The 8,253-nt window shown below is 34.7% G+C and overlaps 1 pseudogene; it reads left to right on the top strand.

Annotated features, from left to right (window-relative positions):
- Positions 1-6,714: 6,714 nt before the first annotated feature.
- Positions 6,715-7,520, top strand: LOC123236179 (annotated as a pseudogene).
- Positions 7,521-8,253: the final 733 nt, after the last annotated feature.

The following is an 8,253-nucleotide window of genomic DNA, read 5'->3' as shown; positions in this document are numbered from 1 at the left end:
TTTCAGTATCTTTGCCAAGAAAACCCCAAAAGGAGTCACAAAGAGTTGGACACAACTGAAACAATAACAAATGTAAATGTGAACTATTATTTTGTGCCATTTTATATTTTCTACTGACAAATTTTTAAATATTTACTAGGCATGATACCTTATTAATATCAGAAAGCTGGTTTTGATCATATCCCTCTAAGAGGATCAAAAGGGCTTGGTGATTATGGCAAAAATGAACCTTTCTGAGAAAAAGATAGATTCTGGGATATACAATGTATGTAGACTCATACTACCAATCAGTATTAATAGGTTAATGCTTGCTCTGAATAGGAAATGAAATCTTCCTTTCATCACACAAGTATATTAATTTAATTCTGCCTTTCTTTAGTTATCTGGCCAATGACTAGTCACCCTTGAATACCAGCACATTTCTTTACCTTGTCCAATTGATGATTAAATATTTTTCCAACATTTATGTCATGCTTTACCCAAAATTTAAATATATCAAAGATAATAAAGGGTCAATAAATCAAATAGGTTCTCAAAAGAGTTTCTGGGTTAATCTGATTCTACTGTCATGTTGATGTGCTTTTATTTCATATATTCAGGTGACGAATCAGGTATTTCTAACGAGAGTAGATTAATTCAGAAAATCTGACCTTGACCAAGTGAGAGGCATTTAAATGGATTTCCTTGCCTTTGGTTAGTACTTGGTCATTTGAGTGCTATAATTTATGTTATGGACACATGGCACAGAAGGGTAGGGAAGACCGGGGTTCAAATCCTAATTCAGAAACTTAATAGTCATGACCCAAAGAAAGTAACCAAACTTCTCTCTATCATAGTTTCCTTATCTATAAAATGAGATTTTATCTAATGGCATCTATGCCCAAATTTAGTATCCTATCATCTTGTCATCCACAGATACATGTTTTATTGTTCACTTTTGTGACATTTTATTTCTTTGGTTTTAAAGAATGTATACTACTCTGAAGAGATATAAAAAGTTGCACTTCTGAAAAAGCACACTTTAATAAGTGTTAGAGATATTGCAGTAGCTATTGGTAAGGGAAAGTCAAGCATTTCAAGGATCATTTAAGGCCACAATGAAACAAGTTAAGTTATACCAAAGCCCACAGGAAAATTCAGTCACAAATTAAAAACAATGACAAGAATTAACAAACTATTGATGTTAAAGTATTTCAGAAAATATGCAAAGTCTTCAGGGAAACCTGAAACTAAAGCGATTCTAATCAATTCAAACTCTACTGCAAGATTTCTTAACTTTGGGTGTGTGAACATAATTATTTTTTTTGTATTTCATAATTACATTTTGATGTATTTCTTCTCTTTATAACCTACACATTTTATTTAATTCATTTTTCAAAAAAATATTTTTCAATTCAATATTTGGGTTTCACTGGACTTTTTTGATACCAAAAAAATAATAATAATAACAATCACTGCTCCATGGTGAATTGTAGACTTCTTGAAATTGAAACAACAGAGAGACAAGTAATTTTTTTAAAACAAGATAACTGTTGCTAGAAAGGGGAGGAAATGTATGTTACAGACATGACAATACAAAAACCATATAGACCAAGAAAGATTAATTTTACTAATGAAATATTATTTCTTCATTCATAACTAAACTAAAGACATGAGAAGTGTTATGCATGAGCCTATAAATTAGAATAGAGGGCTCTTAAGGCACCACCTCTAAATCTGTGATCAATAAGCATTTAATAAATTCCTGTTATATGCCAGACACCATGCTTGGTTCTGCACATAAAAAAAAAAAAAAAAAAAAAAAAAAAAAAACAACAACAGAAAAAACAATCCTCACTCCATGGAGCTTACCTTCTATAGCCTGTAACACTGTAATGCAAGAACCCCAATATTAATTAATTAACTAATTAATTTTCAGATTAATTAAATTATGAAAAGTATTTATTAAACTTACTATGCATTGTAGTATAGAGAGAGGGGGTCATATAGTTTTTCAAGCTTTGGCTGAGTTCTGAAATCAGTTAGGGGTTTGGAAGCTTGAGGAAAAGTTCAGTTGGTTTGGGTCTCCCGTGGAGGGAGGTTGTCTGACCAGCTGAGCTGCCTCCTTACCTATCTGTAGAATTGAAATTTAGCCTGGCTTTGAAATATTTATTTAAGAAATTGTTATTTTGGATAAACCCTTTATATCGTCCTTCCCTATATTATTTCCTACCTTCCCTCCCCTACCTTATATGTCTGTGGAGTTAATAAGGAGAGTAATTAGAGAGGAGTTCAAATCTGTGAAGGGTTAACTATAATTGACAGCATTAGATATAAAGAAACTAGTCAGTCATCATTTATTCCCTTTAGATATCAAGAACACTTTGTAAGCTTGAGTTAAAGGCAGGTCCTTACTCAGACTCCATCTCTGCCTCCCTTCCCCCACCTGAGGTTCCTGAGACAACTGTTAGGGCTTCCTTAATCCACTTTCCTGTCAGATCATCCTTTTGAAGATAATAAACCCTTTTGTGTTTCAACAGACCTATTAGTATAATTTGTCAGTTAGTTATTAAGAGAGGGAAGAAGTGGGAAAGAACTAACACACTCTGGGCTTGAAGGGAAGCCGGGTATCCATCTTGAAGGAAGGTTTAACTTCAAAACAAGTCCCTTCCTGTGAAATTAACCAAACCCTGATTGTTAATTTCAGTTTAGTCTATTTCCCTCAGCCTGTGTTTAAGTCTGAGTCCTGGTCTATAAGCCCTGCTGTATTTGCCTGTTAGATTAATTCTCCCTCTCCTTGAAGATCTTTTTCCATTCAGTGCTGTACTCCCTATATTCAGCTATATTATATCCTGAATCTCCCTGTTCCAGCCTACCTATAACCTAGATTTACTATCTAACAAATCCCTGATAACTTCCTTTCAAAATTCCCTTGTACCACACACCTTTCCTCAAATTATCCCCATTACAGCATAAAATATTGTGCTAAGAGTTGAGGATTAAAAAATAAATATAAAAGAGTCCTTGTACCTAACAAATTCATATTCTCACAAAGGAGACAAAATACATGGGATATTTGGCTGCAAATTAGCTGGCAAGGTCTCATGGTCCTTAAGACATGGTGGTGGAACACCATGGGGAATGGTAGTGCATGCTCTTTAATGTCATTTCCACTGATGAAATTATATCATTTTCTGATCCTAGACCATGTGACAGTGAACCAAGGATTCTGGTGGAAAGAACTTTCTTTTTTTGGAAAGAAGAGCTTTGACCACACTTCTCCCCTGATAGTATCACATTGAGAGACCTGAAAACTTTTAAACCAGGTGAATTAGCTTTGAAAACAGCAGTGAAAAAAAAGTCTGAAGTCTTCGAAAGTGCTACTCCCCACACCCCATGATGGAAACAGAGTTCAGTTTTAACATAAAGTAAGGAATTGGCTGGGAAAATGAACAAACAATAAGAAAATAACATGACCATAAAAATCTACTATGGTAATAAGGAAGATCAAGATACAAATTCAGAAGAAGACAACAATGTCAAAATAGTTACAAGAAAAGCTTCAATGAAAAAAAGTGTATTAGACACAAACCTAATTAATTTCTGGAAGAGCCAAAAAATTATTTTCAAAATCAGAGTGGTAGAGGAAAGACTAAGTAAAGAAATGATATCAAAGGAAGAAAATTATAAAAAGACAGCATCTTGGGAAAATAGGCACAAAAATATACTGTAGAAAATAAAATCCTAAAAATTAGAATTGCTTACTATATTTAGGCATATTTTCATGGAAAAGAGATATAAAAGTTTCCTGAAGAAAATAATTCCTTTAAAGTTTTAATTGGTTAAGTGGAAGCTAATGATTCTATGTGACATCAAGAAACTAACAAAAAAAGTAAAAAGAATGAAAAAATTGAAATGCCAAAAGGATTTGTACTCTACTAATCTCTTACCATCTTTACTTCTTTTGCAGACACAGAAAATTAAGTAATCATTTTTCATCAATGAGACAAATCTTATGCTAATGTGATTGAACCCCAGCTTACATTTCTTCCCTGGGACAAACAATCTTGCAATCCCTTGTAAAAATCACCCTAGTAAACTTAAACTTTTAAATATATGATATAAACACTAACATTAGCCCTTTAAAATCAAAATAATGATCTCCCTAACATATCAGGTAGCCAGCCTATACTGTCATTGAAACAAAAGTAAAACAAATATGCCTCAACAGTATATGCAATAGACATAGCACTATATGAAGCATCACTTGAGAGGGTTTTGCTTTGAAAACATGCCTAAGTACCTGCAGAACATAAAAACATGCATTTAAAAGTACAATTGTATCTAGAGTACATAGTAATCAATCTTAAAGAAAAACTAAAATAAAACATAAGGCAAAGCTACTAGCTAAAACAGTAACATTCTCAATAGGTCTATGTAAAATTCCAGATTACCTATAAGAATTAATATATATAGAGAAAACAACAAATATTAATATAGCATGAACATAACAAAAATAAAATATATATGAGGGAAATAAGAAATAAGTATCCTCATGTATTGAGTAATTCAAATGTGGATTAATTATAACATACAATTTTTGACATCATTTTTCATAGGGGCAATTTCTGGTTTTGTCATCTAAATACCTGTGTAATTATATTATGTATATATGTAATTACTTGTTACATCGTAACATGGTCTGGTGACTTATTAAATGGGTCTATTTTCCTTGGCACTCATTGACATTTCCATTATCCTATAACCAATCTATAGGTTGGTAAGGGTTGGCCATTAGTATGATCATAGACTTGTTCATCTACATTTGGGTTAGGAAAAGTAGTTGGTTGCTTGTCAATATATTTGTGTTCTGTGAGTAGAAGGGCAGCTAGGTGGCACAGAGGTATATGACTTTATGCAAGTTACTTAACCCTATTTGCATATGTTCTTCATCTGACAACTGAGCTGGGGAAGGAAAAGGCAATAAATAAATAAATAAAAAGTCCGGTATCTTTGCCAAGAAAACCCCCAATGTGGTCATGGATAAACAGAGAAAACTAAAAATAATAAGGAAACTACAAAAATAGAGACAGTATGAGATAGAGGAATAAGTACTGCTCTTGGAATTGGAAAGGCTCAGTTTGAGTTCTGGTTCCCCCTTATATTAGCTATATAATTGAAAAAATGCACCACTTTCTTGGGCCTCAGTTTCTTTATCTTTAAAATGGAGCTAAAATTTGTATTATCTATGTCAGAGTTTCTGTGAGAAAGTCATTATAAAACTTAAGATGGAATAAAAACATGAACTACTTATATGACCAGGAAGAATTTGTCACATGAGTGTCTTATTTCAGATTACATTATTTAACAATATCTCATAAAATATTTTAAGACTAATAACACATTTTTCTCTCAACAATCCTGACATATTACTAATGCAAAAGGAATAGGTTTATTTCTAATCTGGCAGCTAATAAATATCAGAGTTGGGTTCTGAGCCCAAGAATGACTCTTGAGATTACAGTCTAAGTATTCTGACTCCCAGTTTATTTTATCCCTCCCTGACTCTTGCCCCATCATGTATTACTTAGGCAACTCATTGCTCAATGATATTCAAACAATGACACTTAGTCTCATCCACTTCTAGTGGTTCCAATATGAAAAGAGTAGCACAAAAAAAATCTTGAAACACTAGAGGTACAGAATCAAACAGCCATCAGCTAGTATCTTTGAATCACCTGGTATGTTTTAGGCTGGTTTGGCTGATTGGATGTTCTCCTTCATAATCAAAGAGGACTAGAATGACCTCAACTGATATCTTTTAACTCAGACATATAATGGATTTAAGTGAGGTAGAGTTGCACAAAGTAGATGTCCTTACGTTCTCCATAGTCATTGAAGTCCAGTAAAAAGAAAAAAGCCAAAAGGATTACTTATGATTCCCAAGGCCTGATGGATTCACAAGTGAATTATACCAAACATGTTCAGAACACTATATAAACTATTTGGGTAAACAGTTGAAGGGATTTCTTCCAAATTCCTTTTATGACACTAATATGCTATTGATAACTAAACCAGGAATATAAAACAGAGAAAGAAAACTATATATGAATCTCCCTAAAAATTATTGGCACAAAAATTTAAATAAAATACTAGCAAGAAAATTACAGCACTATATCACAAGAATCATATACTATAATCAGGTGAGGTTTTTTTTTGTTTTTTTTTGTTTTTTTTTGTTTTTTACCAGGAATGCAGGAACAATTCAATGTTATGAAAGATGATTGACCATATCAATAACAAAACCAACGGAAACCATATGATTATCTCACTAGATGTAAAAAAAAAGCTTTGAAAAATACAATAGCTATTCCTATTTTAATCACCAGAGAATATTAGAATAAAGGGAATACTCCATAAAATTAGAAATAGTATCTATTTAAACCCATCAACAAATATAATCTGTAATGAAGATGAGCAGGAAACCTTCCCAATGAGATCAAGAGTGAAGAAAGATACCCATTATTGCCATTACTCTCTATATTGTTCTAGGAATTCTAGCTATATCAATAAGAGAAGAAACTGCCCTTCAATCACCTGTGCTCCCGCAAGCTGCCATGTTTTCTGACTGGGTCTGGCTTTGGCTTTCCCCATAATTAAATAGCCACGGAGTGCTAGGGAGTCCTGAGGCCATCACTACTATGGAGTCTGAGGTAATGAAGCTGGAGAGAGGCCATGATGTCCAGCAGTAACTAGTTGTCGGGGGTGAACGTACTGCCCATGATGGCCTACGGAAGCTTAGTATTTGTGCTGTTGTTCTTTTTTGTGAAGAGACAGATAATGTGCTTTGCTATTAAGTTTCAAAGAGGCCCTCATTTCCCTGTGTGGCACAACACTGCTAAGGATCTGAAGGAAGAGATTGACAATTGACTCTCCAAGGTCCAGGATGTAAAGTATAAACCTCAGCTTCTTGAAGAGGATGGCGCCAGACTTTTATAGATGGAGACACCAGGAAATCAACATTGCTACAACTACCTGTACAGAATGAAAGCATTTGATGACTTTCACACCTCTGAGATCCCATTACATTCAGAAGGCCTGAGCATACCCATTCCTCAATGGGCAAATTTCTGATCATATCTACTAGAACTTCAAAACACAAGTACTCCCTTCAAGGGTGTCCAAAAGGCCCTCATTGATACCCTGTTAGATGGTTATGAAACAGTTCGATATGAAACTGGAGTCTTTGGCCAGATGGAATATCTACATTATCAGGAAGCACTGAGTGAACTGGCTGCCACATGAGTGTGATTAAAACATGTCAAAGTAGGTAGGGCTGGTTTGTCAAAGCCCATGGTAGGAACTCCCAGCATCAGCACTATTCAGCAGCTGAGGCTCTAACACAATCTCCTGAAGTTTCCTCCCCAAAAAATATCCAGGTCACCTATCTGCCCTCTAGTCATAAGAGCAAAAGAGCCAAGCAATTACTAGAGCTGAAGAGTTTTAAGGATAACTATAACACACTAGAGAGCACCCTTTGACTGAATTCGAGGAGGGCCATAGCTAATGTGGCTCCAATAAGAGAATCCATTCTTAGTTCCCAGGGATTTCTCCAGGGTAGCAGGCAGAACAGCACTGGAGAGCATTGATACCATTAGGGCCAGAATTCCTGCAATTCATACCTGGAGATCCTTCCTTAGTTTATTCCTCTAATCTGCTATAGAAATACACATTAGAAGCAATTTTTCCTCCTCCACTAGCATTTTTATGTATTTGGATTCCTGTATTCTTCCTCTGCCTATGTCACTTTCTCCTTACTGCAACTTCATTTTGATCATGGCTATTTTTTGCTCTTTCCTAATGTCAGTTGTATTACTCTAAATGTGTTGAGGGGATGGGAGAGAGGGCACATGATGGTGGAAATGGAAACCACAGAGCCCCTATCTTACCCAGTTGGATGGGGACTCCAGCGCATGGACATGTCATTTAACGTTATGGAATGAGAAGGGCAGCAGAAACTAGGGTGTTATACTTAAAACAAGCCCTGTTGAGATTTGTATTGTGTTTAGTGCAGTGCCTTGACCTTCTTTCTGAACACTGTATATCAAGGCAAGTAACTATGGGGAACTCTTGTGATATAGGCATTAATTCCTTATTCTCCCAGTAAGTTCCTGCAGTGGTCTCACTTTATTTTTTATTTTCTTAAATAATTTTTATTCTTTAGAAAATTATCATTGTTACATGATTCATGTTCTTACTTTCCCCTTCACCCCC

This window comes from Gracilinanus agilis, chromosome 2, assembly GCF_016433145.1.
Source record: "Gracilinanus agilis isolate LMUSP501 chromosome 2, AgileGrace, whole genome shotgun sequence".
Classification (NCBI taxonomy): domain Eukaryota; kingdom Metazoa; phylum Chordata; class Mammalia; order Didelphimorphia; family Didelphidae; genus Gracilinanus; species Gracilinanus agilis.
The sequence above is the reverse complement of the archived record's forward strand: the minus strand, read 5'-3'. Positions and strand labels throughout refer to the sequence as shown.